Source organism: Cavia porcellus, unplaced genomic scaffold, assembly GCF_034190915.1.
Source record: "Cavia porcellus strain 051 isolate PalLab524CR breed Dunkin Hartley unplaced genomic scaffold, mCavPor4.1 scaffold_15, whole genome shotgun sequence".
NCBI lineage: Eukaryota > Metazoa > Chordata > Mammalia > Rodentia > Caviidae > Cavia > Cavia porcellus.
The window spans coordinates 64,939,299-64,948,596 of record NW_026947498.1 but is presented as its reverse complement, the minus strand read 5'-3'; the positions used below and the strand labels follow the sequence as shown (position 1 = coordinate 64,948,596).

At 40.1% G+C, this 9,298-nt stretch overlaps 1 non-coding gene across 1 annotated transcript; it reads left to right on the top strand.

Annotated features, from left to right (window-relative positions):
• The first annotated feature begins 8,554 nt into the window (after window positions 1-8,554).
• LOC111756650 (U6 spliceosomal RNA) lies at window positions 8,555-8,658 on the top strand. Its single transcript, XR_002791076.1, has one exon. It is a non-coding gene; the product is annotated as a U6 spliceosomal RNA (small nuclear RNA).
• Window positions 8,659-9,298: the final 640 nt, after the last annotated feature.

The window sequence follows — 9,298 nt, the reverse complement described above, 5'->3', positions numbered from 1 at the left end:
ATTTCTTGTTTCATGGTTCTATTACATAGACAAAGATATACAATGGAAAATATTTACCATATATTAAGTAACTGAGATATATCTGAAACATTTTTCAACAAATATTAATAGAGTGCTTGTTATGTGCCAGAGACTAGGGTTCTGGAAATACAATACAAACAACACAAAGTTTCTTTCCTCAAATAAACTTACATTTTAGAAATTCAAATATCAGTCAGGACTAGAAAGATTTTCCAGCAATGCCAAATCATAGATATAAATAGCACTCTCAAAGTTTTCTTCTTTACCATTCTGGCTCTAGATAAATGGGGGATTGTGGTTTTGAAGCTGTTGATGCTGTGTATTCAGTCAAAATCTAGCTAGGATGGAGCGTGCAGAAAGCCTGTGATATGTGCACATGACTCTGGTTCCTCTGCAAGTACGCAGAGTGTGTGTCAGGCTTGGATTTAGAAGTCAGTACTTCCTTAAGCTGATCAGCTGGATAACCTTGGCCAATGTTAACCTGCTAACCTGGTTTCACTTTTATAAAATAAATACAATAACACCTGCTCTAGTCATTGTACAAAGTTGGAAATTTCAAGTGAGGTCACAAATATGAAAATGACTTTGAAAGTACAGGAGACAAACACATGTAAAATTACTATTCCCTATATGACTATATTGGCCTAAAAACAGCTTGTGTAGACCTATGGCCTGTTGGGCTCATGACTGTTGATTCTGGGAGTGGGAAAATGGGGGTGCACTGCATCAAGAAGATGCTGACGAGGGGAGGGAGGTGGCAGGGAGGTCCTGGAATCTCACAGGAAAGACTTTGGAGACTTCTCCTTTACAGCCTGCCACTCCCCAGCGATTGACACACAGCTCTAGCCCAGTGGCAGTTCCTGAGTGGTTGGGAGTCAAAAGGAGTATGGTGGGGGAGAAATACTCTGCTCAGCAGGTGTTGTATGAAATGTAAAACGAAACCAGGCAATGACGCCCATTTTTGTTCCATAATGTTTAATTCAGGGTATGATATAGGTGAGATCCTGCATTGTGTGATGTGCATTATACTGTTACCCCATCCTCTCAGATCTTTAGGATTGTCTGTGTTCAGTAACAAAACGTAGCTCCCTCAAGTTGTAGGAAACTATTCCACAAATACCATGTGGTTTCCCACAGGATGTGCAATATGACAGGTTATTAACACTAAGCTCACAAACCTCTGATGAAAATCAGTTTTCTGTGCCACAGAATTGTTTGTACTGAATCGCTGTGCATCTGAGTAAGACTCAGTTATCAAACATCAGTGGGACCACCCACTCTGCGCACTGTGCTGCCACCGTGTGGTGTAGGAGGGTACAGCATAGTGAGGTGCACTAAGATGGGAACACATCTGTCCTGCCACATCATTTTTATACTCCTAAAAGCCACCTTGCCTCTATCACTGGCTGGTTACATGCATTAAATAATATGTATGTGACATATTTGTAAATTCTAAAGAGTCATTCTAACATAGGGTTTGACACCTTGGAACTGTGCATTATTGGCAGCAACGGTAAGGATGGCTTTACACTGTGACCGATTGCCGTGGTACCCTGGCCTTATGTGCTTCTGGGCCCAGAATGTTCACAAAAGAGAGTCACAGGGAACTTGGAAGCAGGAACTAAATGCAGGCCCTTGTGTTCAGAGAGCTACCACAGCACATACTGTTGCTCTTCTGCTTTGCCTTCATTGGGGTTCAGCTGCCACAGGGCCGGCTGCTCCCACCGTCTCCTCAGCTCCTCCACGTTCCCAGCCCAGCCCAAGCAGAGCTCTGATGAGGAGCCTGACTTTTTCTTGTCTCTCCAGCAATGTGGAACGAGGGACATAAGAAACTGTTGTGCACTCCAGTTTCTGCTCTGGTCGACCCTTTCTTTCCCCACTGGCTGCTCTCCTGATCTAGCACTTTGGGTCACAGGGAGAGGCAGAGCAAGCGCTCCTTCTGGGCTCCCCTTTGTGGCTCCTGCTTAGTGACTTTTCTCTCACCTTCCAACCATCCCCTTGTGAAATTTTTCCCAGCTTTCTCCACATTTGCATAAGGTCTAATCCCTACAATCAACCCTTAAATATACTAAACACATCCTACGGTCTTCATTTATATAAATAAATTGGTTTGCCGGATCTTTCTGCTCAGGGTATACACTTTAAGAGACTTTCCTAAGAGTTTTACATGCATTTTCCACAAGCCTGGTAAATAGGTCTATTTTATTGACATTGTAAATGAGAAAATTGAAGTACAGAATGGTTAAATAACTTGGCTAGCATCACAGAACCATGAAGTGAATGCTTGCTTCAGCATGCTTTAGAGTCTATGCTGTTTTTATCCGTGTTATACAGTTTCTCCTGGTTGGTTTTTTTCGCTATTGTTATTGGAGTTTGGTGGCAGGAGACAACTGTGAGAACTCAAGTTCCAGTCGGATGGGAAAGTGAGACTGAGAATTCTGGGCTTGAATTCACACCCAATGTGCACTCTAGACTGAGACACCAGTTCACAAGGAGGTAAGGAGAGTCACATTAAAGCCAAGGTGAAAGGGTTTGATGGAGGAACAGGACTAGATTCTCAGAGGAATCTCATGTGAGTAGGTGGTCAGTATGGAGGTGATCTGGCTACAGGTGCTTGTGAAGTTGGTTAAAAACCTTGCAGGTAGGGGCTGGGGATTTAGCTCAGCGGCATAAGCGCCTGCCTTATAAGCAGGCAGTTGTGAGTTCGATCCCCGGTACCAATAAAAAGGAAAAAGACAAAAAAAAAAAAAAAAAAAAAGTCTTTAAGGAGCTGGGGATTTAGCTCAGCGGCATAAGCGCCTGCCTTGAAAGCAGGGAGTCGTGAGTTCGATCACTGGTACCGATAAAAAGGAAAAAGACAAAAAAAAAAAAAAAAAAAAAAAAAAAAAAAAAAAAAACCTTGCAGGTTCAGGAGTGTGAATCTAATGAAGTTCCATTCCCGTGAAGCAATGACTGCAGCGTAAGGGAAAAAAAAAAAAAAAAAAAAAAGAAGAAGAAGAAGAAGAAGAAACCAGTTTTCAAGATCTGTCTGGATGGGCAGCTCTTAATATCAGCCTCCTTTGGCACTGCAGAGTCTGAATCTAATGTACATTTAAATTTACAAGTGAGTTGAAAGGGTTTATGTGATTGGTTCCCATCTCTCCCTTTGACAGATTGCCTGAGACTCTGTGGACTCAAACAGAGCTGTACCAGGCCCCTCCTTCCTCTCCAAGGCCGAGAGAATCATGTGACAGGGACCTGAGCAGCCAGAGCTTTGTTTGCTACAGAAGGCAGTGGTGGCTGTGCTGACAACACTCTGCTCCAGTCTTAGTGATGGAGTTGTGGTTGATAACGTGACATTAGAGAACCAATCAAGGATTCAGGATAATGTCTTTCCTCTGTGACTGGGAACTGTGAGTGTGACACAAGTTGGAACTACCTTTGGGCCATCTTTCTCACTTTCTGGAGAGGATGAGCCCATGACATTAAAAAAAGCAAGACTGACAGAACCTAAAGAGAAATATTTGAGTTCCTGTATTACATTCTATGTGGACCAAAAAAAAAAAAAAAAAAACAAACAAAAAAAACAAAAAAACAAAAAAACAAAAAAAAAACCTTTGAATTTGTGTCATCTAATATGATCAACACTAAGACGTAGAAGCACGAAGCACTCAAAACATTACTAGTCTGTGTTAGCTCTCTGTCACTTTGACAGAATACCAGAGAAAATAAATTTAAGATGGGAAGGTTTCTTTTGGTTCATGGCTTCAGAGATTCTAATCCGTGATCAATCAGCCGTGTTACTTGTGGACCTGTGGATGGTCCACGTGGTGGGCAGCGCGTGGTTAACAAAGCTGCTCAGCTCCTGACGGGAAGGAGGTGGCTTTTGAGTCATTCTGAAGTTTAAGGAGCTCTTGTTTGGTATATGCTCATTCCACTGGCGTGCAAGCCAAGTAGTCAGAAAGCCTGTTGCCTTACTGTTTCCTAGAGTTTTCACGTTTCCTGGTTCTGCCCCGTGACAGGGGCAAAGGATTTCTGGCATCTGTCGCATATGTTGTAATTCTTTGCTTTCATTTTTGTCATGGCTTGTGTAAAACCATGTGTTTGGTTGCACTGCCACCTTGTGGCACCAACAGAGAAGTGAAATTAGAACGCCATATTCAGTAAGTTAAAGTTAGTTTTAAAATCGTCCTTTGGTGTTAAGGATGAAAGACAGAAAAGCAGAAAAAGGAGTGATTAAAAGCAAGAGACAGAGAGCTCGAGTGAGGCAGAGAAAGAACAACCAAAGCGCATTTTAAAAACAGAGATGAGGAAATGCACAGAGAGAAGAGCACAAGCACAGGAAAACAGACCTTTAAATGTAAAAAGGGATCACAATGGAGGGCAGGTTCTGCAGAGGCCAGGAGCTCTTCCCAGGAAGGACTCTAGCAGGTCAGGAATGGGCTGAGTTCCTTTTTGGTTGGCAGCTAAACAAATGCGCTTTCTGTATAACACAGTGATCAGGGATTTGGGGAGATGCAGCGCAGACCAGAGAGCTTGGGCAGGCAAGGCTGGGTGACTACTCTGAAGTATACCTGGTTCTCTGCACAATGCCTCTGGCTCAGCTCCACGCCAAATGTAGGAGAGTGCCAGAGATCTATCCACACACTACAGACCCAAAGAATAGAGCAGAGTGCCTGGATCCCATGACAATGTCCTGCACTAGTCCAGCTGAAGACCTGAAGCCCATTGCAATGTCCTCCACTAGTCTAGCTGGAGGCCTAGAGCCCACAACAATGTCTCATGCAAGTTATTTGGCTTTCTGAGTGAATATTATAAAGTAATCCTATAAAATATGTGTGCTGTGTTAAATTGATTCCCTCACAAGCCCTGCCTACAACAGGGGATTTCTACGTCAGTTGTCTCTGAGTTCAGAGAACAAGTTGGACCCTGCTCCTCAAGGTATCACATTCTCAAAGTCTCATGTCGATATACATTATTGTTAGCATATAATTGAAAGCCTGGCCTCGGGGAGAGAAGGAGATTTCTTTGCAAGGCTTCCTACAGTTAATTATAAAGGTTGTTTAGATAACCCAGTGTTCTGAGTCGTGAGGTTACTATGCCTCGGCGCTGTACTCCATATGCAGCAACTTCTTGTGAAATTGGCAGCCAATCCCGGGTGCTGAAATTGTGGCTGGTGCTTCTGAAGAGACTTCAGGTTGTGGACAGAGAGCTCTCTCTGTACCTGGCAATCACTGTGACCCCAGAGACTCAGCTGATCCTTTGTTGCTTATGGATGTGGTAGCAGGAACAGCAGTTCATCAGGACCTACTCACAGCACTGAACGGTCCCAGAATTTTGCAAAGTCAGATTTTTTTTTACTTTAGAGTAGCTGTTGGCTTTTTATATAAAGGACCAGAAGAAGGTTTTAGTTTTGTGGGCCGGTCTCTGTTGCCACTACTCACTCAACATCTCACATGGTACCCTGAAAACAACCATAAGCAATGTGTAAGTGAATAAGCATGTTTATTTCCCAATAAAATTCTACTTCATGAACTAGGGAGCTACCTGGATTTGGCCCACTGGCTGTAGACTGCTTATACAAAACATATTTTATACTCTTCCCTCATTTTAACCTTCTGCCAACCCTAGAATGACCTATTATTTAAAAATACAAGATAATTGTTCTCAGGGTTCTTGGGCTCAGCACTTGGTTAGCCAAAGCATGTACCCTTGTAACGGAAAATGCCTCCCCTCCTCACAGCCTGTGGACTTCAGTTTCTTAGTTGCCCAGGTAACAGTTCCTTCCTGTGGCAGTTCCAGGTGCTTCTGTCTCCTAGAAATGGCTGGTCACTGTGATGCACAGCCGGTCACTATGATGCATGTTGTAAGAACCAATCAAAGGCAATCAAGTACTGTACCTGTGTACTTTCCCTTTGCCATCCCGTTAAAACCTCCCTCCCTGAGCTTCCGGGGCCTGATGTTTTGGGAATGGTCTCAATCAGTGCCATCCATGTAAAATAAATCTGCCTCCAAATCCTGGGTGTCATTTTGATACTTTTCTCGTCATTGTACCCTGATCACCCAGCATTTAAATACTCTTTTAGGCTTGAGTTACTGAACTGAACCTTAAATGGTACTGCCACACACAGTCCTCTATCATCGGACAAGTTAAGCACCAAGATTAGATCTCTTCTACCTAGCAAGTAACGGGGTTTGGGGACAACACAGCTCCAAATACACCCTAATGGTGACATGAAAATGTTTTTGGGTAAAAATAGAATTAAGAATATCACTAATGTTAGAGAAATACAGGATGGTCAGATGCAGAGATAATTTTGTTGAAGGTTGCTGTTTTGCTTTCATACTAGCTAGGAAAAAGGACAACTATTTTTAGGGTAGGTTCACCAAAGGACATATGATTGGTCTCACAGGGTTTCGGGGATGGTAAGTGAGAACTAATAGCTCCATGTGGTTTTAATTTGTGTTTTTCTTATTAGAAGTGAGGTAAACATCTTTTCTTATGTTTATGTAACTCTTTCTGTCCTGTAAATTTATCTTTGTGTCTATTGGCCTTAATTTTTTTGAGTCTTTTTTTTGGTTTCTTTTTATAATAACATGTCTTTTTTTATTCTTTCTACACTATGGAGACTCATTTCTTTTAAAATATAGGATTTTTATTTGTTCGGTAATTTCCCTTAATTTTAATATAAAACGTTTCCCTTTTTTCTTTCTTTTAAATTCTATAAGGTAAATCATTCTTCTTTATTGCTTCTAAAATTTAAGTTGTGTAGGAGGTTTTTCTTAAGTTATTTTAGCATATATTTATTTTTCTTTTTGTTCTTATGCAGTTTCACTGTTTTATATGAACTCTCTAATCTATTTGGGAGTTACTTTGTAGAAGGATAGATTCAATTTTGTTTTATTTTTCAAATGGCTGTCTAGCTTTCTCAGTATGGTTTATTAAAAACCTTTCCTTTCCTATGGTTTCAGATGCAATGTTTTCATTTATCAAATTGTCACATGCACTTAGGTCTGTTTATGAACTTTCTTTTCTGTCTAACTACTCATGTGTGAATATCATTCTGCCCTTTCTTGTGGGGGGCAGGAAGACCAGGGCTTTGTGCATGCAAAGGAAACGTCCTACCAATGGGCTGTATTCCCAGCCCCATACGGTTTTAATTTTGAAGGCTTATAATTTAATATCTATTAATTATATTAATATATTTATTGTAGTAAAGGCCTGTCTCTCCCCATTTGCTCTTCTTTCATCAGGATTTTTGTGGCTGTGTTTTCTTTTTTGTTCGATAATCAACATGTAAAAAATAATTCTTTTGTCATTTTTGCAGGGCTGAATTACAATGATAAATTAACTGTGGATTAAGATACGTATAATACTGGATTATCTTATTCAAGAGTGTGATATATTTTTCTATTTTTTATCTTTACATTTTATTGTTAATGAATATTTATAATTTTTATTTTACTTCAAAGACTGTCCTTTGGCGGATCTGCTGGTGATAAGCAGTCTTGGTATTTATATATCTCAAAATGTAATTTGTCTTCATTTATGAAGAATATTTTCACCTTATATGGAATTCTAGTTTGATGGTACTTTTAGTTTTTTCTTTTAACATTTTAAATATGTTATTACATTAAACTTCTGATTTGCATTGTTTCTAATGAAAATTCGGTGATAATTCTTAGTATTTTGTATCTTTTAAGTTATTTACACCTCTTTGATTGTTTTGAGCTTAGGTGTTTGTTTTCTTTATGTTTATTCTGGTTGTAGTATATTCAGTTTCTTCAGTCTGTGGGTTGATAAATTTTATCAAATTTGAAAATTTTTCCATTGTTTTTTTTCAGATATTACTTCTAATAAAAACACCTCTCCTACTGGAAATTCCATCACATGTTCATCATGTTGCTTGACATTGCTCTGTGGTCACTGAAGTTCTATTTATTTTCTTGCTTTCCTCCTCACTGGTTTCCATGCCTCAGTTTGAATAGTTGTCTTAGTCATTTCTCATCTGTGGCGCACAACACGCGACACCCATGAATTAACAGAAGGGAGGTTTATTTTGTCTCATGCTTCTGTCCATGCTCCCTGGCTCCAAAGAAGAAACAGCACGGCACAGGCACATGGTGGAGGAAGAAATGGCTGAATCAGGGTGGCCAGAAAGCAGAAAGAGGAAAGGAAGGAGCCGGGGAAGAAGCTATACCCTTCTGGGTCATGCCCACAGTGACAGGCCTCTTCTCATAAGATCTCACCTCCTAACAGCAAGTCAGTCATAATGCTCCATGATCCAGCCACCTTCTAAAGTCTCTTGCCATTGTGGCCACATGAAGATTGGGAGGATATTAGACATAAATTGTAACAGTAATTTTCATCGACTTGTCTTTATGTCCGTCTAGGTTGCTGTTAGGTCTGTTTGGTGTACTTTTTATTTCAATTCAGTTATCAACTTTAAGTTGCTTAGTTCTGTTATCTAGGGTCCACATAGCCTTTGAAATTACTTATACCTTTATTCATTATATATGTTTTTCTTTTACATCCTTATAAATATATATACTAGTGCTCACTTTGGCAGCACATATATTAAAATTGGAATGATACAGAGATTAGCATGGCCCCTGCTCAAGGATGACACCCAAATTCATGAAACATTCCATATTTTTATAAAAACAGAATACTAAAAACTGTTAGAGGAAAGATACAACTCACCTATCAAGGAAACCCTATTAGAATCACAGCAGACTTTTCAGCACAAACCTTCAGGTTAAGATGAGCTTGGAGTGAAGTATTTCAAGACCTAAAAGAAAACAACTTTCAACCCAGACTGATGTACTCTGTAAAACTGTCTTTCAAATTTAATGGAGAAACAAGATACTTCCATGACAAAGAACAACTGAAGAAATTCATGTCCACCAAACCAACCCTAGAAAGAGTACAGAAAGACAACTGGATAAAGATAAAAATGACCACAATCTCCAGAAAAATAACAGAAAGAAACCAAGAGGCTGGACAAGAAATTAAACAATAGAGAAAAGCAGGAAACCAACAACAAAAACACAACATGGTAAAGTCAAGCCAGTACATATCAGTGATATCTATAAATGTAAGTGGGATCAATCCACCTATCTAAAGAAGCAGGTTGACAGAATGGATCAGAAACAGGATCCCACAATATGCTGTATACAAGAGACACATCTGACTCAAAAAGAAACTCATAGATTAAAAATCAAAGGCTATAGCACAGTATGCCATGCAACAGGATGGCTTGTTCTCAGAAAAAAGGAGGGGTGGCTTTTCTGTTTG